Source organism: Acipenser ruthenus, unplaced genomic scaffold (genome assembly GCF_902713425.1).
Source record: "Acipenser ruthenus unplaced genomic scaffold, fAciRut3.2 maternal haplotype, whole genome shotgun sequence".
Taxonomy (NCBI): domain Eukaryota; kingdom Metazoa; phylum Chordata; class Actinopteri; order Acipenseriformes; family Acipenseridae; genus Acipenser; species Acipenser ruthenus.
Window position 1 is genome coordinate 49,884 of NW_026708167.1, and position 24,741 is coordinate 74,624.

At 44.1% G+C, this 24,741-nt stretch overlaps 2 non-coding genes across 2 annotated transcripts; both read right to left on the reverse strand.

Annotated features, from left to right (window-relative positions):
* Positions 1-6,572: 6,572 nt before the first annotated feature.
* On the reverse strand, positions 6,573-6,683 carry trnal-caa (transfer RNA leucine (anticodon CAA)). The gene is made up of 2 exons: positions 6,646-6,683; positions 6,573-6,618 (listed from the first exon to the last, which is right to left on the reverse strand). It is a non-coding gene; the product is annotated as a tRNA-Leu (tRNA).
* Positions 6,684-7,031: 348 nt separating this feature from the next.
* Positions 7,032-7,104, reverse strand: trnak-cuu (transfer RNA lysine (anticodon CUU)). The gene has a single exon. It is a non-coding gene; the product is annotated as a tRNA-Lys (tRNA).
* Positions 7,105-24,741: the final 17,637 nt, after the last annotated feature.

Consider the following 24,741-nt stretch of genomic DNA (forward strand, 5'->3'; position numbering starts at 1 on the left):
AGTTGTTTTATCTTTTTTGTAAAGAGAGATTTTTAACTTCTGTTAATTCTTTGGAACAAAGTGTTTTAGCAATTCAGTTTAAGAAGTCTGTTACAGACTTGGCGCCCAAACAGGGACCTCTAGTGGTAGAGTTTGAAGTAGCTTTCAATATTGTGTGTAGTAATAATGTCTATAGAACCAGGCCAGTATAGAGATCCAGAGCTCTCAGATACATTGTCAGATATCCCTACTGATAATTTTGTGAACAAGAGAAAACCTAGAGACCCTGTACTTGAATTGGGTTCCCAGTTGAGTGAACTATATGTGAGTACACGATGCCCTGATGAGGGTGAGACTGCAGTTGCGGGAGCTCAGGCGGAAATATATCCAGCCTGGGATGATGTAAGGAAGGAGTTATATGAAATCTCAGAGCGGGTTAAATTAGTGGAACAAAACTTTAGCCAGTCGCTTCATAGTAACATTAACAGAGAAGAGTCTTTGCGGCAGCATATTGATGATCGTTTCCAGGGGTTTGAGAGTTATGTTGAATCTGCCCTTTTTCAGCTGGAGCAGTCAGTGACGCAGTGTTTTCGACGCCGTGACCAACAGTGGCAGGATTCACTGCGCAGGCTGGAAAGTAGATCTAGTACTCCTTATTCAACCTTTTTCCCTTCTTATCAACAGACTCGTGTATCTAAACCTACCTCTGTAATTTTGGAGGAACACGAGTGTCATACAAGACCTCCAAAACTACCAATTAAAATTAAATTCCCAGAGTTTGGAGGAGAAAATGAGAGTTCTGACCCGATGGCTTATCTTGATCTCTGTGATGAGTTCTTGGCTTTGCAACCGCTACGGGACAGTGAAATATTGGCTACCTTATCCTCTGTATTGAAAGGTTCTGCAAAAAGTTGGTGGAGTGCAGAGAAGCGGGGAATACAAGACTGGAAACAGTTTAAAAGGGAGTTTCTAAAAGCTTTTCTCCCAGCAGATTTTTTTACAACTATGGAGGACAAGCTGCGAGCTCGAGTACAGACCCCAGGAGAGAGTATACGGGACTTTACTTATGATTATCGTGCCTTATGCTTAAAAGGGAAGCCTGATTGTTCTGAGGCGGAGATAGTACGCCGTATATTGAATAACAGTAACCCTAAATTAGCCAGTTGTCTTCGTGGCACTGTTCATACTGTATACACTGACTTAGTCCGTGTAGGTACCATGATTGAGAGGGACTGGAGTGAACAAAAAGAATACTGGGCCAAAGTGAATAGTAAAGCCTCCTTGGACATCAAAGGAGGTAAGAAGACCCAAAGAAAGCCAGCTGAGGTCTATGTGATACAGAATGTGCAGCGGATTAAAGAGCCACCCTCCAGTCTTCCAAAGCTGACTTTGTTAGTGGTGCAGATAGGCGTAAGAGGGACAGCTTTTCCTGCATTACTCGATACTGGATGTACTTTTACTCTTATAAAGAATCACTTGTGGCAACAGGTTAGAAAGATCACTGACTCTGTTTATCCTTGTGAAGACCAAACTTTGTCTTAGCCGATGGTCAAACGCATCGAGCTCTAGGGAAGACCTGTCTTACTTTTGATTTTCATAATGAGATATGGATGCTTGATACATACATCATGGAAGATCATCAGCTGGCCTTTCCAATGATTCTTGGTTTGGGTTTTCTGTTTAAGACTGATACCCAGATTGACCTACAGAGAAGACAATATGGGGTCAAGGGACAGTTAGGCTATAAGTATTATCCTTTCTTACTGAAGGAAGAGTGGGGACATGCCTGGACTGTTCGTCGTGGACCTGAGCTTCTTCCGGTAAGCTTGTATTGGGCTGTCCCTGAAAAAAGTCTGCCCCCTGCTGGTTTGATTCCAGTAGTGAAGGAATCTTGCAGTCCAGAACCTTCTCCATGGAGTGAACACCCCCGTTTAGCACAGCTTATTGAAGCTTGGCCTTCAGTATGTACTTCTCGTCTAGGCAAAACCACTGTGTGTACTCATTCCATCTCTACTGTTGATGAGATACCTGTGAGATGTAGGGCCTATCGTGCATCTCCCATGAAGAAGGCTATAATACAGAAGCACTTGCACCAGATGTTGGAGGATGAGGTGGTGGAACCTTCTTTTTCATCGTGGGCTGCTCCAGTGGTGTTAATAGAAAAACCAGATGGAAGCTACCGGTTTTGTGTAGACTACCGTCGGCTGAACCTTAAGACCCCTTTTGATGCTTATCCCATGCCACAGGTCCATGATATTCTGGAATCATTGAATGGAGCTGCGGTGTTTACCACTCTGGATCTTCGCTCTGGATACTGGCAAGTGACCATGGATGAAAAATCAAAGGATAAAACTGCGTTTTCCACTCCATTTGGTTTATACCAGTTCAGGGTGATGCCTTTTGGGCTTAAGAATGCGGCGGCCTCGTTCCAGCGTTTAATGGAGCAGGTGTTGGGAAGTTTAAGAGGGCAGTGTTGCTTTGTGTATATTGATGATATTATCATCTACTCTTCCAACGAGTCTCAACATCTATATGACTTGGAAAGAGTGTTTCAAAAATTACACCAAGCACATTTAACCCTGAACATGCCTAAATGTCATTTCTTAAATCCACCCTGAAGTTTCTGGGTCATATAGTGTCCAAAGAGGGAGTTGCTGTTAATCCAGAGAAGTTACAGGCTATTCAAGATTATCCCACTCCAACTAACTTGAAGGAAGTCCAACGTTTCCTAGGGTTGGCAGGGTGGTACCATAAATTTATCACCCGGTTCGCTGACATAGCTGCCCCTCTGAACAACCTTAAGAAAAAGGATGTCAAGTGGGAGTGGTCGGCAGCCTGCCAGAATAGCCTGGAACAACTGAAACAAGCTCTACAGGATGCACCAGTGTTGTCTCACCCTGATCTAAACAAGACTTTTCGCGTGTGCACTGATGCTAGTGAGGTGGGGCTTGGAGCGGTGCTCGTCCAACTAGAGGGTGAAGAGGAGCATGTTATTGCTTATGCTTCCAGGGTACTCAACAGTGCTGAGAAAAACTATTCTACCGCTGAAAAGGAATGTTTAGCGGTTGTTTGGGCTATTGAGAAGTGGCGTCATTACCTGGAAGGAGTCCAATTTCATGTAGTGACTGACCATGCTGCTCTTACCTGGGTTTTTAATTCACCTAAAACCTCTTCCCGGTTAACTCGTTGGACTTTGAGGCTCCAGCCTTTTTCCTTCACTGTATTATACAGGAAGGGCAGTATGAATATGGTCCCAGATGCGTTGTCCAGAGCTCCTGTTTCCTCAGTGGCTACTGTTGCTGCCTGTGTAGCTAAGACGAACAATTACAGTACTGATTTACCTGCTTCGCTGGAAGAAATAGCTGTTGCCCAATCTACAGATTCCACAATTGGCGAGTTGCTGGGTGACCAGAAGACGCCCTCATTGGCAAAGGCAGTGCACATTACTTTTGTCCAGCAGCAAGGTTTGGTGTATCGACGGGTTCCTGATCGTGATGGTTATCAATTTCAATTGGTAGTTCCTACTGTATTGGTACCATCTTTTTTACACTACTTCCACGATAACCCGTTGGGTGGACACCTTGGGCGAATGAAGACTTTGCGCAGAGTCTTTCAAGTTGCTTGGTGGCCTCACATACGTAAAGACACCTGGAAGTATGTGAAGGAGTGTAGTACGTGTCAGAGATACAAACCTACTAATCAGAAAACCCCAGGTTTGATGCAATCCACCATAGTAAAGGCACCTGGCGAAAAACTTGGCGTGGATTTGATGGGTCCTTTCCCACGAAGCAAAAAAGGGAACAGCTTTCTCTTAGTTGTTATCGATTACTATTCCAAGTGGGTTGAGTTATTTCCTCTTCGGAATAGTAAAACTCTAACCATCGCTCGGATCCTGATACAGGAAATCTTTACTCGATGGGGAACACCGCGGTATCTGGTATCTGATAGGGGCCCACAATTTACCAGCCAGGTACTGAAAGAAATATGCCAGTCCTGGGGGGTAACTCAGAAACTGACTACCGCATATCATCCCCAGGCAAACCTCACAGAGAGGGCCAACCGGACTATCAAGACGATGATAGCATCCTATGTTGGGGATAATCATCAGTGTTGGGACGACTGGCTGCCTGAGTTCAGGTTTGCTATTAACACTGCCACCCACGAAACCACTGGACTGTCTCCAGCAGAATTAGCGGTAGGTCGTTTGCTCAAAGGGCCCCTGGAAATGTTAATTGCTGTAGCCCCTTCTCCCAGTTCTACCCAGTACTCTGTGTTAGAGCGTCAGCATGAATTGACTCGAACTGTACAACAACAGATAGAAAGGCACAGGCCCATCAGGCTAAGCATTATAACATCCGTCATAGAAAAGTGCAGTTCACTGAAGGTGACCTTGTGTGGGTTAGGACCCATCCTTTGTCTGATGCTGCTACCCATTTCTCTGCGAAGCTTGCCCCTAAGTGGTCTGGGCCTGTAGTCATTTTGAAAAAGTTGGGTCCTGTTAATTATAGAGTGCAGTGGTCTGACCAGCCTAAAAGGATTGACACGGTAAATATAGCAAATCTTAAGCTCTATTTTGGAGCTAAACCTCTGGTACCTCCGGTTGGGGGGGGGGGGGACTATGTGACGACTGTCACACAATGTGTTGTAATAAGCACAACACCTGTTTAATTCGTACCTGAATTGCAGATGGTCTGGACGTGTTACTACTTTACTTTCTATGTTCTATATTCTGTGATTCTAACAAATTAAATATACTTTTGAATACCATCTATTGCTAAAATATATATATATATATATATATATATATATATATATATATATATATATATATATATATATATATATATATATATATATATCTGTCAAGTACTTTATTTGATCAGATTTTCTAATATATATGATGTGGTTAGCAGTAGTTATTTGACTAAGATTGCCTTGCTTAATTTTTTCACTTGGAATTACTGCTACGCTTTTTTCAATTCTGTCCCTTTCGGCTTGCCATATTTTTTTTTACACAGGTCTCGTTTCCTGACTGGTAGCCGGGTAATGTAAAAGATGGTAGAAAATTATTTTGGAGAGTTCTTTGTTCTCAGCTGGTGCTCTCAGGACTTGCCGTTCTTTTGGAACCTTTGGCTAAGTTTATTTACTTCTTTATCTATTTCGTTAGTCTGGGTTTTAGTATGTCTATTGATTTTTAAGATGTAGTTTCCTTTGTTTAGGATTAGATATTCAGTCTTTTCATGGACATTATCTTTTACTCGGCTTTACTAACGTTTGTTAATAGTAAGTTTAATGTTTTGTTTTGCTTTGATACTTTCGTGTTTGCTAGTCGTGTTCTTTTTTCTATATTTGCATTGGTTTTGGTTTGAACGCACTATTTTCAATCGCTGGTGCGAGTTTCTTTTTTCTCAAGCATGGATTAAAAGGAACATTGCAGCTCTATTAAGAAGTTTCATCACCGTGGACCTGAACAGTAGAATTGGGTGAGATCAATCCTTTTGGGGTTTTGTTTTTTTTCTTTTTTCTGCTGCTATTGGATTACAATTTTTTGAATGGCCATTTTTTGTTTTGTTTTTGGGACATTGTTTTTTTTTTCTTGTTTGAGTTTTATGGATCTTTGGATTAAGACTGTTTGTTTTTTGTTTTTGAACATTATTTTTTTTTCTCTGTGCTATCCCTTGAGTGGATTATATTATTGGGTCTCTAACCTGTAATTGTTAGTTACTCTTATTGTTGGGTGAAGGAATATAAATCTCTAAAATCTGTATAAGTGATTGTTTTTCTCTCGGTGGTGTTAACATCTAAAGGGTGCATATAATTGTTAAACTCTGCCAATTTAGTCAGTATACTCCTTGGGTGTGATATTATTGTCTTGATTAATATATCCCTATACAAATAGTATTTTCTGAGTTACTTATATTTATATAGCTAACTCAGAAAAATATGAGTTACCTTTCTTTGTAGTGGATTTTGTTTATCTTTTGTCAGGGGTTGCCAGACTTATTAATTACTATTTACATAAGACCTGAGGGTTAATTGTATAGTTTTGCTATTGGCTGGATAAGTAATAAATCTTATATTTTGCTTCTATCTGTTACTTGCCCTGGATTCCCTTTTTTTTGTGCTGTGGCTGATTTCTGACTGAGTTGTTTTATCTTTTTTGTAAAGAGAGATTTTTAACTTCTGTTAATTCTTTGGAACAAAGTGTTTTAGCAATTCAGTTTAAGAAGTCTGTTACACACTAATAGATTGTTTATACTGTTCTCAATGGTCCGCATCCCAGCCTGAGACCACGATCCAGTGGCAGTCGGAGATGTTTTTCAAAGTAATATGTTATTTGAAATATTAAAACAATCTTTAGTTAAATAACACATGTTTCTACACAAAATATTTTTCAGTGACTTCGACAAGTAGCCAGTTTACAACAAAAATGCAATCTGTGTTAGGAACGCTATTTTAGTCCGATTTAAAATGGAAATTAAAATGGTATTGAGTGCTGACAAGAGTTTGGTATCAGCTGTTGATTTCCTTGAAACAATCTTTTATAGTAAAATGAACAAATTGATTCATTTAAAAAATAAGTAAAAGTGAAATGTCAGAAGTGGGATTTGAACTCACGCCTCCATTCGGAGACCAGAACACACAATTCTTTGGAAAGACAGCGTCCTTGAGTCTGGCGCCTTAGACCACTCGGCCATTCTGACAAGCTGCGTTTGCTTTAGTAGAAAACCGCATTATTGCATTTCAGCACAGACTAGGGTTGTCTATTTTATCAAGGCCCGATTGGGTTTATTACGCACATACTAACTTGCTCCATGAATGATGTAATGACAAGTGTAAAAAAAAGAAACAGATTGAAGCCAACCCACGAAAGTAAGATTCTTTATTTCAATATCGGTATAGCTTTAAAAGATGCACGCATTTTACAATAGCAATTGCTATATGACAATGACCAATAAGTAATTGTGTTGCAATACTTTATACAATGTGAACAGAATCAGACATTGCTCCGTTGCCTCGAAGAAACATCTACAATTTGTATTTAAAAAGGACGCCCAACGTGGGGCTCGAACCCACGACCCTGAGATTAAGAGTCTCATGCTCTACCGACTGAGCTAGCCGGGCTGACGGGAGAAAGTTTCTTTCTTTGAGGCGGGGTGAGAGAGGAAGTACCGACAGGTGCGTGGGACCTGAGATTCAGTTTGCTGCTGCTTTAGATGAGTGTTCTGTAGATGCGCTGTGTCTGTGTCTGTGTCTGTGGTGTTACAGCCGTGTGAGTATATTCCTAAAGTAAAGTGTTGGATAATTCGAGAGCTAGTCTGTTGAATAAAGCTCAGAGACGTGTGGTTAAATCCCGGTCTCATCAATTTTGTTTTGTTAGATTAAAAGTGTTCCAGCAGCAGGTAAATGTCCCCACACCTTTTGGTTCTGTTTACTTATGCTACACCACTGCTAAACCTGAACGTTGCTGCTAATTATCTTAACTAAACTTGTATTGTTGTTGAATTGCTCTAATATACTTAAACATGTAATGTTGCAGCTAACGTTCCCTAATACTGTTAAAACTTGTGTGTATTAACAATCTGGCTTTTGTTGTTGTACCCTTGCTGCGAAGAGCTGTTTCCAATCACCTAGCACTCTTAAAGAGAAGTGTAATCGCTGCTATATGTTGGTCTAATACCCCATGCTTTTAAAATGTGGCTATTGGCTGGCTTTATTCAATTTCCCCTCCTTGTTTTTAGTACAACTTTAATACATTGTATTGTTAGTTATTTGAACTGATTTATGTGACTCATGGATCATTGTAATAAAGCTTTGTGAATTGTTATTCTGCCTTTGTCATTCTGTTGTCATTCCTATTCCAAACCTTTTAATTAATTTTTAGTAGTGTCGGTATTAGGACTCTCACTGGGTGTCACTGGGTGTGGCTGCTACAATCCCATATAGAATGCGACAAAACAGGTCGCCCTCCTTCATATAAACAGAAAAAGAATAAGTACACACACACACACGAGTTGATATACTGCAGCGTCAGACATCGGAGGTTCAGCAGTGTACTGCAATGTTGTGAAAAGACGTGTCTAATTCAGGATGGTTGAGCGAGCTATGGCGCTGCGTTCAGATCACAGTTACCCTGGAAGCGTGGGTTCGAATTCCATTTCTGACAGCTCTGTTTGTTCATTAACCACTCAGCCACGGCTACATGCTCTCACGGTTTTCCGTGAAAACAGCCGTATTATTGTCAAAAGAAGAAAACGACACCCGCAGTAATGCTGCAGATGGCAGTATAGGCTAAATAATGAACCCAAGTCAAATGCCTTTGTTGAAACTCTATCAGATTTGTACAAGTCAAGCACACGTGGGAAATAATAATACCATATCCTTTCTGCCAACGTTCATAATAATGAATACATCCTTATTTCAAAATACGTAGCTATTTAACTGATCTTTTCAAAACACCCATACACAAAAGCCTTATTTCTACTGAAAAACTAACTTGCTTCATGGCTGCTGCTACAGCACTCGGGCACGTTGTGCCTAGCGTTAGCGGACATAGGAGATAAGAAGACCTACAAAATATCACGCGCTGCAGTTTTTCAGTCCGGGGATTATTACAAATTAGCAGACTGTGCATTAAAATACACATGCATGGTGGGCGTCTCTGTTACAAAGAATTGTCACACTTTGTATTTATCTCCATAATGCGCCGGGACAAAATACGCAGATACTTTAAAATTATTTGGAGAATGCGGGCATCGATCCCGCTACTTCTCGCATGCTAAGCGAGCGCTCTACCATTTGAGCTAATTCCCCTTTAATGGTGCCAGGGATTCTCATAGGCTTCATCGCAGCTTGATACGAGCAAATCAGATTGTCAGTTGTTTTTTATTTTTATTTTGGCAATGTAGTCTGTGATTGCAAATTTAAAAAAATAATTGAATTAACTAAATAGCAAGTATTTCGACTAGAGGTATGTTTTCAATTTCTTTAAAAAGTAGTCTCAGCTCGTTTATTCAGTCGCTTAGAAATCCACAATCTGTGTCCCGATGCAGCAGCGCTGTGTGCTGTGGCTCGAGCTTGTTTGACGAGGCAGACGATGCAAAAATGCCAATACTTGCTTTTGTATCACACGACAAACTTAAGGTATGCTTTAACGGCTTGGCTGTCTCGGGTTAGTTTGTATTGTTAATGTAACACCTCGTTGTTGCCCAGTCATTGTTTCATATGAAGTAGAGCTTGCCAGTTGGGGGCGACGGTCTGCTAATAAAAGTTAAGACTATATTTGTGTCACCAGTCGTCAAAGCACGAGACTGCTTAATCTAATATGTTATTTATAGTAAACTTTTGGTTTACTAGTAGCCAACTACGCCACCTGGTGATGGTCAGGTACCAGGACCTGGATTTTAAACAAGTGAACACAGGTTCATTTGTAAATGTAACTAGTTGGGAACCACCACAAAACGCTAACCACACCAAGAGGCAGACACAAATTACATGGTATAAAATGGTTTATTAAAACACAATAAACCAATAAGTAAAAATCACAAAATAAAAACCCCAAACATAACACCCACATCAATAGCTAGGGTGTAAAGTAAAAAAATAAAAACCCCACTACAGTGACTAGGGAGCAAAGTAACAAAATAAAATTAATAAAGCCCTCCAGTAATAACTAAAGAGCTATCGCTTCAATTTGCTCAATCTCCACTCGAGTCTTCAGGGGCAGGTAAACAGCATCTTCCCAGCTCCACAAAATCCCTGTCTTCCGTACCACAACCAGGACAGTCCCCCATTAACATGTGCCCTCTCCTGGAGAAAAGAGAAGGAAAGAAAACACAGCAGCAATAATCTGTTCCAACAGCGCTTAGTTCTCAATCGCACCTTGCTAGGTAGAGTGAAACAATGACAATATAAAGGAGGTCAAATAAAACCAAGACATATCTAAAATCCCACAACAAATAGAAGCACCTCCAATCAGAATCAATACAAATAGGAAGAAAGGGTACACCAGGGCCCACTGTAACAACTAAAGTTGCTGACAATTATAAAATCACACCGCAATTTCCATCACCCAACGATTTGCTTAATACACCCAGTAATCTAGGTATCAGACACAATCCAATGCAGCCTCAAACCATAATCCCAGTTCCAGTTCCAGCTCCAGTTCCGGTACTCCAGTACTTCAAATCAGCAATCCCAAGGTGCACCAGAATTCTCCTCCCCAGTTCTCATCCTCTGTATCCTGACATCTGTCTCCTGGTGTGTCTCCTTCTGTATCCTGGTGCGTCTCTCTGTTCTATTCATGCTGTGCTGCTTATAAACCCAGTTGGCCACTCCTATTCCTGCTCAAAACCAATCAGACACCCCCATGATTTCCATTACACGAGAGTAGATGTTAAAACTTCATGCTGATTTGAACTCGGCTCTCGCCAAGATAAGCACCAACTAAGACGTAGCTTTACAGTAAACTAATGTGATCCATATGCGTCTCCATCCATTTACGTTTCCTTCCATATGATGATGTAGATATCCTTCTGTCTGGTGTTAATGGCTGAAGTGTAATGCTGGCTCCAGGGATCAGCTTATTTTGCCTCCCTGGCGCATCAGCACACACAACGGCTGCGATGCTGGCTCCGGGGATCAACCAAAGTGCGGCCTCCCCAGCGCATCAGCATGACAACCGTCTGGATTGAGCTAAGTAGGGTACATCTCTGGGGTTTTCAAGTGGGCACCTTCCATCCTCAGTGTTTCGTCGACTAGCCCACGACACCTCAAGAGGGCTCGACGGTGATTCTGGCGTCCCAGCATCACCCCCCTCCGTCCCCCACTCAACTCAGCCCAGCTTACTTACCTGTCCCCAGCCAGAATCTTTCCGTCTCAACCACAGCCAGTTGCTGCTCCTCTCTGCTGCTTCAGATAAGTTCTTCACTGTGCGACGCAACTCTTGGCCACTGAATCCGACGTCTCTGAGAAACCGGGTTGTAGAGTGTGCCACAAATCCTCGACAACCCACTTCCACTGGGTAAACCCGAACTCTCCATCCTCGCTGTTCCGCTTCAGTGGCTAGTTGAGCATACCGCAGTTTCTTCCTCTCATACGCCTCATCTACAGCGTCCTCCCATGGCACTGTTAACTCTACCAGGTGAACAAGGCGTGCTGATCCAGACCACAAGACAATATCTGGTCGAAGGTTAGTGGTGGCAATCTCAGGTGGAAAAATAAGCCGTTGACCAACATCTGCCAGCATATTCCAGTCTCTAGCAGCTTCCAGTTGTCCTGGGCGAGGATTGGTTTTAACACCTTTTCTTGGTGGTTGCTCTCCTGGGCGGAGGAATGTTGTCTTTTGTGTGTAATGTTTTGATGGAACAGGTGGCAACTTATTGGTCATGTTACGCTTGTCTTCCAATGCTAAGGCCAAACATCGCAGCACCTGGTCATGGCGCCAAGTAAACCGTCCTTGGCTAAGAGCCACCTTACATCCTGTCAAAATGTGCCTTAATGTTGCAGGTGATGAACACAAAGGACATGAGGGATCCTCTCCTACCCAGAGGTTTAGGTTCTGTGGTGATGGGACACATCATATGTTGACCTGATGAGGAAACTGATCCTGCTCTGTTCCATTGACCATAGGTCTTGCCAGCCAATCTTGCGTTGTTCCACACTCTCCCATCTCATCCATTCTCCCTGTTTGGCCTGGGAAATGGCCTTTATACACCTCATCCTCTCCTCCTGCTTTTGCACCTCGTTGACTACCAGCTTCCTTCTTTGAGCTGGGGCCGCCTTGTGCCATGTAGGAGAAGTTGAACTGAAACCAAGACCCCCTCTTCCATGCTGAACTTGCCCCATGATATCACAAATTCGAAGGGCAGCCTTTGCATCTTCCACAGCTTTCTTTGCCGCCCACTTTCTTCCAGTTTTCAACACAGGTGCTGCCTCCCTTACGCATTTATCGCGTGACTCTACTAATGTCATTTCCAATCTGACCTTGGCGCACTTAAACTCCTCGGTTAGAGCAGAGACTGGTAGCTGCAGTATTCCTTTACCATAAAGTCCCACTCTGCTGAGGCAGCGTGGAACTCCCAACCATTTCCTGATGTATGAACTGATTAAAGCTTCCAGCTTCTCTACTGTTGTCAAAGAAACCTCGTACACAGTCAGTGGCCACAGCAACCTCGGCAGTAGACCAAACTGAAAGCACCAGAGTTTTAGTTTACCTGGTAGAGCGCAGCTGTCTATGCTCTTCAACCCTTCCACTGCTTGTTGTCTAACTTCTCCCACACGAACTGTGTCCTTTAGATCCCCGTCGTACCATCTCCCAAGACTCTTCACTGGCTTCTCAGACACTGTTGGTATTGCCTCACCATTAATGAAGAATGTTTTATCTACTACTTTGCCTTTAATTATAGAGATGCTCCTTGATTTAGTGGGCTTGAATTGCATTCGTGCCCATTCAATGTTATTGGTTAATTTGCCCAATAATCGATTAGTGCAGGCTACTGTTGTAGTCATGGTTGTCATGTCATCCATGTATGCTCGAATTGGTGGTAGTCGCATTCCAGAAGCCAAGCGCTCTCCTCCTACTACCCATTTTGATGCCCTAATGATTACTTCCATTGCCATGGTAAAAGCCAGTGGAGAAATGGTGCATCCTGCCATTATTCCAACCTCTAGGCATTGCCATGTAGTGCTGAATTCTGAAGTTGAAAAACTGAATTGCAAATCTCCAAAATAGGCTTTCACTAAATTTGTAGTTCATGTGGCACTGAACCATATGCATTAGCCAAATCCAGGAATGTCACATGGAGCTCCTTCCTCTCCTTTTTAGCTGATTGAATTTGTTGCCAGATCACATTGATGTGTTCTAAGCAACCTGGGAAACCTGGAATGCCCGCTTTTTGTATTGAAGTGTCAATGAAGCAGTTCTTTAATAGGTAAGCTGACAATCTCTGAGCAATAATGCTGAAGAAAATCTTGCCTTCTACGTTTAATAGGGAAATGGGACGAAACTGACTGATGCTTGTAGAATCTTTTTCTTTAGGTATAAAGACTCCACCTGCTCGGCGCCATGCTCTTGGTACAACCTGTTTTTCCCATGCCACTTTCATCAATTTCCACAGAATTCGTAGAACTCCTGAAGCACTCTTGTACACTCTGTACGGAACTCCATTAGGCCCTGGAGATGATGAAGCCCTTGCTTTTTTCACAGCTTGCTCTATTTCTTTCCACTTAGGTGCACAGTCCTCCATTTGGTATTCTGGTGGATTGATAGGTGGGATGTCTGACGGAATTGACATAGGCTCCTGCCTTTTTGAATCTGTATGTGTTTCCTCCAAATATCTCTCCAGCTCAACCTTAGATGCTTTTAGTGTGCCATTCTTCTCACTGGTGAATAACTTCTTTACAAATTTGAATGGGTCTTTATAAAAGTTAGCTCTCGCACGCTCCTTCTTTTTGTAGCGTTTCCGTAGGCGCTCAGCTCTGCGCAATGTTGCAAGCTTATCTTTTATGACCCTTTGTAAGAGATTGAGTCCCTCCTTCTGACTTTGTTCTGCTCTTCTCCATTGGTTCCTCAGCTGTCTCCTTTCTCTAACTAAGCGTTCAATCTCCTGCTGCCGTCTAGACTTTCCAGGAATAGTTTGTACTTTTTCCTTCCTTTTTTCAACTCCAACCCTCTCACTTCCATATGCGTAGATGATGTCCCCAAATTTATCCAGCTTCTTTTCAACTGTTCCACTTAATCTTTCCAATGCAACGCAGAGATCTGTGTTTACTGTGTCCCATGCAGTTTTCTCACAAGCTCTTGGCCATTTAACTCCAGGCTTGTGCCCGTTGAGGTTCTTTTCTCTCTTATGCTGGTTTGTCTGACCGGGTTCACAAGGATCATTAGGTTCATCACTAACTGTGTCCATGCAAGTCCTCCTCACATCTATGACAGGGGTGCTGATATCCTGCGAACTGTGGTTTGCTTCCTGTCGCTGGATTTCATTCGACTGACTTGACTGACTTCGTAAGAAGTACTGATCAATGCGAGGCCCTTGTCCCTTCTCCCTCAAGCATTTCATTCTCCCTTGATGAATCTTCAAACCCCTGACCGTTGGCACTAGCCCAAAAACTACATTTCCCAAAATCTAACATGAAATGTCTATATAAGGCGCAGGTTGATGACATCACACTCCTGCTTCCCCTCAGTCACAGTGCTCCGTGTAATACAAACAAAAACGAGGTGAGTAACTTAACTTACAAAAAAATAAATAAATGTGCTTCATAACATAGTAATAAAGTGTTCCCACAACAAAAACAAATTAGATATGTGATAAACCAATAATAATAATAAAAAAAAACGTTATTTAAAAATACAAACAATACAAAATTAGAGACTGGGCTGGAAACGCTAAATTGTCATTCTGTGACACTCTCCCCTGCTTGCCCGTACCCGTCCCGGGAACGGTGCCTTCAAATCTATAATTCTCTTAGATTAGTACTCACTGTTGAAAGTGGGCTGGGGGCCTTCCAAAGTTCTCCCTCTGGGAGCGCCTCAACTCAGGAACCTCTTCCGGTACCTGTTCAGGCATCTGGGGACCAGCAGAACCATAGCCACTGTTCCACAACATCAATAAGTAATCTTCTACATGACCATCCGAAGGTTCTACCTGCTCGACTGGGGGGCTTTGTAACTGGAGGGTGCAAATTCGAAGCCTATTACGATGCAGGGTACAAATGGGTCCATCCTTACCTTCAGGCCTTACTTTGTACATTGGTCCACCTTCCTGAACTTCCTCCACCACCACATGCGGTACGCTATCCCATCGATCATGTAGTTTCCCTCATCCCTGATGTCGAGTATTACGTACTAACACTCGCTCCCCGGGCAACAGCGGCAAAGCTTGAGCCTTACGATCGTACCTTAGTTTGTCCTTGGCAGCTGCTTTTCGGGCCTGCTCCCCTGCTTTTTCGTAGGCCAGTGACAATCTCTCATGGTGTCGCTGGACCCACTCTTCCGTGGTAACTTCTTCGTTTCCACTCCAAACCCCTAAGGCCACTTCCACAGGGAGACGAGCATTGCGTCCAAACATCAGATAAAATGGAGTATAGCCTGTGGATGCATGGGCAGTGTTATTATAGGCCTGTACCCTTTCTGGCAAATGCTGAACCCACTGAGCCTGTTGCTCTACTTCTAAAGTGCCCAGTAAACTCAAAAGGGTCTGATTAAATCTCCTGCATGTACCATTCCCTTGTGGATGGTATGGCGTGGTGCGACTTCCGGCAACCATAATACTGACAGAGTTCTTTCATTAGGTTAGACTCAAAATTGGCACCCTGATCCGAATGGAACCACTCAGGGCACCCAAAAGGCTGGATTATATACTGCCATAATGCTCTGGCAGTGGTACGGGCAGTCTGATCCCGGGTAGGGATGGCCCAAGCATATTTGGTAAATAAGTCTGTTGCCACCAAGATGTACTGATATACATCACTAGGTCTACTCAAAGTAAGGAAATCTACAGCAATAACTTCCAATGGAGCCCTAGTCACAATTGGAACCAGTGGTGCCCAACCTTCTGGTCGTGCCTTCCGTAGGATACATCGTTCACATTCAGATATCCACCTTGTCGCGTCTCTCTGCATCTGAGGCCAATAGAAGCCACGTCGAAGGGCTGATTGTGTCCTATCTACTCCCAGATGTCCAGACCGAACGTGGTAAGCTTCCCACGTTGATCGACGATGCTGTAAAGGGACTAGAATTTGTAGATATACCTCTTGGGTCCTGCACCCGTCGCACCAGCACACCATCCCACAGTTCCAATCGCGACCATTGTTGAAGGAGTTTACCCACCTCTGCAGATTCCTTCCACTCCTCTGCTGTAGGTGCCACTCCACGTTCCACGAACTGCCTGAACCGTAGATAGGCTGGATCTTGTTCCTGTCTCTCCCTCCAACAACATGGATCCCCAAAGGAACGCTGCACATTACCAAGGACTCCCATGACTAGCACATCTTCCTGAAGTTCCATTCCGGAACTTCTCCTGTAAAGGCAACCTTGACAGCACATCTGCATTTACATTACTCCTGGCTGGTCGATACTTCAAGTCGTACTGGTAATTAGCAAGTTGTGCGGCCCTGCGCTGTTCGGTAGCCCCCAACTTAGCAGTCTGTAGAAGGACCAATGGGTTATTATCCGTATATACTGTAAATTTGGCACCCCAGAGATAGTCCTTGAACTTTTCAGTCACAGCCCATTTAAGGGCTAAAAGTTCAATCTTAAAAGAACTATAATTGGCATTGTTGCGTTCTGTAGGAAGCAGACTACGGCTAGCATATGCCAACACCCGCTCTTGCCCTTCCTTTTCCTGTGCGAGCACCGCCCCCAATCCTCCTTGACTTGCATCTGTGTACAACCGAAAGGGTAGAGAAAAGTCTGCAAAAGCAAGCACGGGTGCCTGTACAAGCCTCTGCTTAAGAGTCTGGAACGCCTTTTCACATTCATTGGTCCACTCCACAGGGCCAGAGTGCTTCTTGCCCTTTTTAGAGGTCCCAACTAATAATGCATGCAATGGTCTTGCAATATTAGAGAACCCCTGAATAAAGCGACGGTAGTACCCAGAAAACCCCAAGAATGACCTCACTTGTCGTACCGTCTGGGGCACCGCCCAATCCTGGACACTTGCCACCTTGTCAGGGTCCGGGGCAACACCTTCTGCACTCACCAAATGCCCCAGGAACTTCACCTGCTTCCGAAATACAGCACACTTGTCAGGCCGTAACTTCAGACCATACTTGGCCATCCTCTCAAAAACCGCTTCCAGGTCACGTAGGTGCGTCTCGAAATCTGCGGAGAACACAATCACATCATCTAGATACACCAACAGGGACTCTGATACCAACCTACCTAAGCAACTTTGCATTAGGCGCTGGAATGTTGCTGGAGCATTACAGAGGCCAAAGGGCATCCTCTCAAATTCATACAAGCCCACAGGTGTACTAAATGCTGTCTTCACGATCTTGAGGGGCAACCTCCACCTGCCAGTATCCACTGGCCAGATCTAACGTTGAATAATATTTGGCTTTAGAAAGGGTAGTCAATGCTTCTTCAATACGTGGAAGAGGGTACGCATCTTTGTGGGTCACCGCATTTAATTTGCGGTAATCCACGCAGAAACGCAAATTCCCATCCTTCTTACGAACCAACACTATCGGTGCAGCCCATGGACTTGTACTCTCCCGGATGACACCTGAGTGAAGCATCCCCTCTAGCAGGCCACGCATCTCTTGATACAAGGTCGGGGGTATGGGTCGATACCGTTCCCTAATGGGGGCAACCTCACCTGTAGGTATAAAGTGCTTTTTTATTCCAGTACGGCCATAATCCTCATCATGGGCAGCGAAGACTCCTCCCCACTTCTGGAGTAGGGACAACAACTTCCCTTGCTGTTGTATTGATAACCCTTCCCCTTGTCGAGACAAGGCCTCCAAAACAGCGACACCCTCATCTTTAACTGGGCTCACCGTCTTCACTCCCACCTCCAATACTCCAGGGCTCACTTCAGTTAACATTAGGCCCTCGGCTTCCTGTACCTCCAGCGGCTCACAAGACAAGGTAGCAATACGCTGATAACGGCCCAAAAAGACAGGAAACGGGTTTATATTCCTTACCCTGACTGGGATACGTCCTTGCTTTACCACTCCAATAGTTCTTGCTGCACATACCGCATCCAGAGCACCAAGTGGTTCAACCAAAGCACTTTGGCCTTCCTTTAGTCCTGCTGGCACCCGTGCCCACAGCACTACCTCACTTTGGGCAGGCACTTTCACTGGATGTCTATAAGCTGGCCGCAACGACCCCTGTACCACTGAAATTGAGGACGAAGCCTGAATCCGACAGCAATCCTCGAAAGCAGCCTCCCATGACTTACGACAAGCCCCTTCGGATTGAGTTGACAGGAAGTTAGCCTGTACCTGGGGGTTAGAAAACAAAACGTCCCAACAAGAACCAATTATATTCATCCCCAGAATGGGCAAATCAGGTGATCCTTCCTTTCCATCTTTTGCTATCACAATCCCTTTCTTCAACAACTTAATCTCCCCTACTTGTACATCTACCAAGGCATAGCCTACATAGGGGATCTCCAGACCATTTGCAGCCCTCAACGTAAGCCATTCAAGATCTCCCCTTGCACCCACCCGTTGCTCTGGAAATAACCGACCATAGCAACCTTCTGACATGAGAGTTACTTGCGAGCCGGTGTCCAATAGACAATCTACAAGCTGTCCATCAAGTAGTACTTGCACTATTGGGCATGCACCCACCACAATGGAAGGTTCTATCTGTACAGGGCCGTTAAGAGGATTTCCAGTCACGAGGCCCACTGTGACTGGAGATTCTAGTTTAAAGCCGGTCTTAAACCATTCCTGGCTACACAATGCCGACTAATATGTCCGCTCTCACCACACTTACAGCAAATGGGCCGGCCCTGCCTATCCCACTGTAAAGTGGGGCTCTGGGGTACCATAGATGGCCTCTGCACCCCTCTCATTGGTTCTCCAGTCGATCTCATAGTGCTCCTCTCTGGCACTGGGTCTGACGGCCCCCACCCCTCTCGACTTTGCAGTGGAGGCATGTACTCTACAGGTGTTACTCTCTGGGCCTTAAACCCCTGTCGCAGCTCCTCACCCAAGGTCTTACCCAAGTCTGCTATCTGGCCTCGCATCTCCTGGAGGAGCTCCTTTCGTAATTCCTGCTTCCAGTCAACCTCCTCCATCTCAGGTAGCCCTCGCCGCCTTGCTGCTGTAGAACAAATTGGTGCTTGCCACCCCTCACCTTGTTGATCTTCTTCATGATACATGGCTTCCTTCCGTAACTGATCAAATGTGAGGTCTGGTGCTCGACGCACCTGATGTTTCAGCTCCTGACGCAGATTCCCTTCCTGCAAACCCAAAAGGAACTGGTCCCGAAGGATCCGATCAACCCGGTCAAGGCCCTCTGGGTCCCGACGTTGTAACCGCTGACCCAATTCCCGCAAACGTAATATGAAGGCTCGCACCGCCTTTCCCGGTCGCTGTCTGCAATCAAAAAACATTGAATGTAACAGGGCAATAGAAATCTTATCTCCAAATAGCTCCCCCAGGTGGCGGAAAATCCGCTCAGGGCTTGCCCGGTCAAGGGCCTCAAGAATTACCACTTCTCGTCTAGCTTCACCCTCTAATGCACTTAACACAAAATCACACTGTTGCTCAATGGTCCATATCTGAGCCCGCAACATAGCCTGAATCTGCCTTTTCCAGTCCTCAAAACAAATATCCGAACCAGTGCCCCTAAACTTCGGGACCCATGGTGCCCCTATAAAAAATGGTGCCGCCATCTTTACCACCTCATTTTGTATTTCCCCTCCAGGCATGTTAGCTCTGTCTGGTCCCAATACAGTAGTCACAATCCTGCCGACTAATACGCCAAGTGTCACCAGTCGTCAAAGCACGAGACTGCTTAATCTAATATGTTATTTATAGTAAACTTTTGGTTTACTAGTAGCCAACTACGCCACCTGGTGATGGTCAGGCACCAGGACCTGGATTTTAAACAAGTGAACACAGGTTCGTTTGTAAATGTAACTAGTTGGGAACCACCACAAAACGCTAACCACACCAAGAGGCAGACACAAATTACACGGTATAAAATGGTTTATTAAAACACCACAATAAACCAATAAGTAAAAATCACAAAATAAAAACCCAAAACATAACACCCACATCAATAGCTAGGGCGTAAAGTAACAAAATAAAAAACCCCACTACAGTGACTAGGGAGCAAAGTAACAAAATAAAATTAATAAAGCCCTCCAGTAATAACTAGAGCTATCACTTCAATTTGCTCAATCTCCACTCGAGTCTTCAGGGGCAGGTAAACAGCGTCTTCCCAGCTCCACAAAAATCCCTGTCTTCCGTACCACAACCAGGACAGTCCCCCATTAACATGTGCCCTCTCCTGGAGAAAAGAGAAGGAAAGAAAACACAGCAGCAATAATCTGTTCCAACAGCGCTTAGTTCTCAATCGCACCTTGCTAGGTAGAGTGAAACAATGACAATATAAAGGAGGTCAAATAAAACCAAGACATATCTAAAATCCCACAACAAATAGAAGCACCTCCAATCAGAATCAATACAAATAGGAAGAAGGGTACACCAGGGTCCACTGTAACAACTAAAGTTGCTGACAATTATAAAATCACACCGCAATTTCCATCACCCAATGATTTGCTTAATACACCCAGTAATCTAGGTAGCAGACACAATCCAATGCAGCCTCAAACCATAATCCCAGTTCCAGTTCCAGCTCCAGTTCCGGTACTCCAGTATTCCAGTACTTCAATCAGCAATCCCAAGGTGCACCAGAATTCTCCTCCCCAGTTCTCATCCTCTGTATCCTGACATCTGTATCCTGGTGTGTCTCCTTCTGTATCCTGGTGTGTCTGTCTGTTCTATTCATGCTGTGCTGCTTATAAACCCAGTTGGCCACTCCTATTCCTGCTCAAAACCAATCAGACACCCCCAATATCTAATTGGCACTAGCACTAGCCCAAAAACTACATTTCCCAAAATCTAACAGGAAATGTCTATATAAGGCGCAGGTTGATGACGTCACACTCCTGCTTCTCCTCAGTCACAGTGCTCCGTGTAATACAAACAAAAAACGAGGTGAGTAACTTAACTTACAAAAAATAAATAAACGTGCTTCATAACAAAGTAATAAAGTGTTCTCACAACAAAAACAAAAGTTAAATATGTGATAAACCAATAATATAATAATAATAAAAAAACGTTATTTAAAAATACAAACAATACAAAATGAGAGACTGGGCTGGAAACGCTAAATTGTCATTCTGTGACACACTTTCCAGCTTGATTGAACTGCTTTCGACTCCAAGAGAAAGTCTCACAGCAAGGAGCTCTAGAATCTCACATGGAGTGTCTTCCTTATGTGGAGACAGCGGTCACGTGGTGTAAGTACAGCTGGGCGACTTTCAAACGAGAAATACAATTGCAGCGAGTCGGCCGGCCCGGACCTGAACCGTATATACAATAATTCAAGGTGTCTGGATATGAGTGTGTGGGTTGGGCTGACAATATTTTAGAAACCAGTCTGTTTTGATCAGCATTTAAAACAGCACCTATAGGAATGTAAAACACTAGTTCATTTATTAATTCATTTATTTATTCATCTATGTATGTATGTACAGTATGTATGTATGTATGTATGTGTGTGTGTGTATGTATGTATGTATGTATGTGTGTATGTATTTATAATTCTGTAACACCCCCTGTTCTCTGTGTGTGATTGAGTGGCACTGCCTGCGCATTAACAAAAAGCTCACTCACAGACTCACGACAGACACTCTAGAGGTGTTCTGAACTCAATACAAGCACAACATTTTTAAGTCCTAATTAAGTACATGAGCAGAGCGCCACCTGAACAATGTATTTGGCCTCGTTGCTCTTTTGACGTGGCACATTACTCCGAGCGGCTCTGCTGCACCTCGGTTTCATAAGGAGCTCCAGCAGCGATCTGAACTCTAAGCTGCACTTAATGCTAATGTAGACAAATGATATACTGAAGAGTATCGTGTATCGCATAAATCATTCATTTTTCCAATACTGAGAGATATTAATTATTATTATTATTATTATTATTATTATTATTATTATTATTATTATTATTATTATTATTATTTTACAATAAAAGGAGACATCAATGATGGTTAAATGTGATTCAAACTTGTTTAGCTGTGTATTTGTTTGACACGAGTGAACTGTGCTGTGTAGGCCTGCTGTTCTTTATAATAACCACATGTCATCATTTGTCTCCAATGTGATTTTCCGATGCACTGTGAGAGATTTCTTCGGAATAAGTGCGATTCGCTTCCAGTTCGCCAGTATGAAACCAATTGCTTCATGGAATTTAATTAAGTGCGGCTCTAACGCGTACTTAATTTCAATTGAGTTTGGCATGCCTGTGGAGCATCCATCTGAAACTGGCCTAAGCATCTTTCTCCTGTCAGCAGATCCCTACAGAGCATGGCTGCTGACACACAGCCAGGCGCACATGCTCATTAGCTCAAGCCAGCTGACACAAGGACATCCGCAGTATTATACAATAATCCGTCATGTATCCGACTGCATTGGGACCACAGTAAGGGCGGATATGTAACAAGGTGGATGAATGAATCCTGTTTTAAATACCATTATACACAGCTGTAACAATTAATATATTCACACAATTATTGTTTTGAGATTCAGCTTTTATTAGGGAGCTCCCGTAAATCCCCTGTTTAGAAAGATACAGGGTATTGATGTTTGTGACAGAGTAGCTTTTTGCTGTGTGGGTGCGTGCATTCGCTGCTGAGTGATAGGCAGGAGATCGAGACGGAGGTTGAAGTTGATACGCCCCCCGCAGGCGAATAGGATTTATTTACACATCAACACACTGAACAGACCACGTGACACTACCAGCAATGGCAGCGCACGAATCACATACAACACAGTGTATGAAAACCTTGGTAGGATCTACAATATCTGAACTAATCTTCTCTGTTCAATAATAAAACTGCACATGCTCCTCCTCTAAATTCTATTGCACACGTTCCTCCTCTAAATGCTACTGCACATGCTCTGCTTCTAAATGCTACTGCACATGCTCCTCCTCTAAATGATACTGTGCATGTTCCTCCTCTTAATGCTACTGTGCATGCTCCTCCTCTAAATGCTACTGTGCATGCTCCTCCTCTAAATGCTACTTCACATGCTGTGCCTCTAAATGCTGCTGCGCATGCTCCTTCTCTAAATGCTGCTGCGCATGCTCCTCCTCTAAATGCTACTGCGCATGCTCCTCCTCTAAATGCTACTGTGCATGCTCCTCCTCTAAATGCTACTTCACATGCTGTGCCTCTAAATGCTGCTGAGCATGCTCCTTCTCTAAATGCTGCTGCGCATGGTCCTCCTCTAAATGCTACTGCACATGCTGTGCCTCTAAATGCTGCTGCGCATTCTCCTCCTCTAAATGCTGCTGTGCATGCTCCTCCTCTTAATGCTACTGTGCATGCTCCTCCTCTAAATGCTACTGTGCATGCTCCTCCTCTAAATGCTACTGCGCATGCTCCTCCTCTAAATGCTACTGTGCATGCTCCTCCTCTAAATGCTACTTCACATGCTGTGCCTCTAAATGCTGCTGAGCATGCTCCTTCTCTAAATGCTGCTGCGCATGGTCCTCCTCTAAATGCTACTGCACATGCTCCTCCTCTAAATGCTACTGTGCATGCTCCTCCTCTAAATGCTACTGCACATGCTCCGCCTCTAAATGCAACTGCATATGCTCCTCTTCCAAATGCTACTGCACATGCTCCTCCTCTAAATGCTACTGCGCATGCTCCTCCTCTAAATGCTACTGCGCATGCTTCTCCTCTAAATGCTACTGCACATGCTCCTCCTCTAAATGCTACTGCGCATGATCCTCCTCTAAATGCTACTGTGCATGTTCCTCCTCTAAATGCTATAGCACATGCTGTGCCTCTAAATGCTGCTGCGCATGCTCCTCCTCTAAATGCTGCTGCGCATGCTCCTTCTCTAAATGCTGCTGCGCATGCTCCTCCTCTAAATGCTTCTGCACATGCTCCTCCTCTAAATGCTACTGCGCATGCTCCTCCTCTAAATGCTACTGTACTTGCTGTGCCTCTAAATGCTGCTGCACATGCTCCTCCTCTAAATGCTGCTGCGCATGCTCCTCCTCTTAATGCTACTGTGAATGCTTCTCCTCTAAATGCTACTGCACGTTCTCCTCCTCTAAATGCTACTGCACATGCTCCTCCTCTAAATGCTACTGCACATGCTCGGCCTCTAAATGCTACTGCACATGCTCCTCCTCTAAATGCTGCTGCACATGCTCCTCCTCTAAATGCTGCTGCGCATGCTCCTCCTCTTAATGCTACTGTGAATGCTTCTCCTCTAAATGCTACTGCACGTTCTCCTCCTTTAAATGCTACTGCGCATGCTCCTCCTCTAAATGCTACTGCACATGCTCCTCCTCTAAATGCTACTGCACATGCTCGGCCTCTAAATGCTACTGTGCATGCTCCTCCTCTAAATGCTGCTGCGCATGCTCCTCCTCTAAATGCTGCTGCACATGCTCCTCCTCTAAATGCTGCTGCGCATGCTCCTCCTCTAAATGCTACTGCGCATGCTCCTCCTCTAAATGCTACTGCGCATGCTCCTCCTCTAAATGCTACTGCACATGCTCCTCCTCTAAATGCTACTGCGCATGATCCTCCTCTAAATGCTACTGTGCATGTTCCTCCTCTAAATGCTATAGCACATGCTGTGCCTCTAAATGCTGCTGCGCATGCTCCTCCTCTAAATGCTGCTGCGCATGCTCCTCCTCTAAATGCTACTGCACATGCTCCTCCTCTAAATGCTACTGCGCATGATCCTCCTCTAAATGCTACTGTGCATGTTCCTCCTCTAAATGCTATAGCACATGCTGTGCCTCTAAATGCTGCTGCGCATGCTCCTTCTCTAAATGCTGCTGCGCATGCTCCTCCTCTAAATGCTTCTGCACATGCTCCTCCTCTAAATGCTACTGCGCATGCTCCTCCTCTAAATGCTACTGTACTTGCTGTGCCTCTAAATGCTGCTGCACATGCTCCTCCTCTAAATGCTGCTGCGCATGCTCCTCCTCTTAATGCTACTGTGAATGCTTCTCCTCTAAATGCTACTGCACGT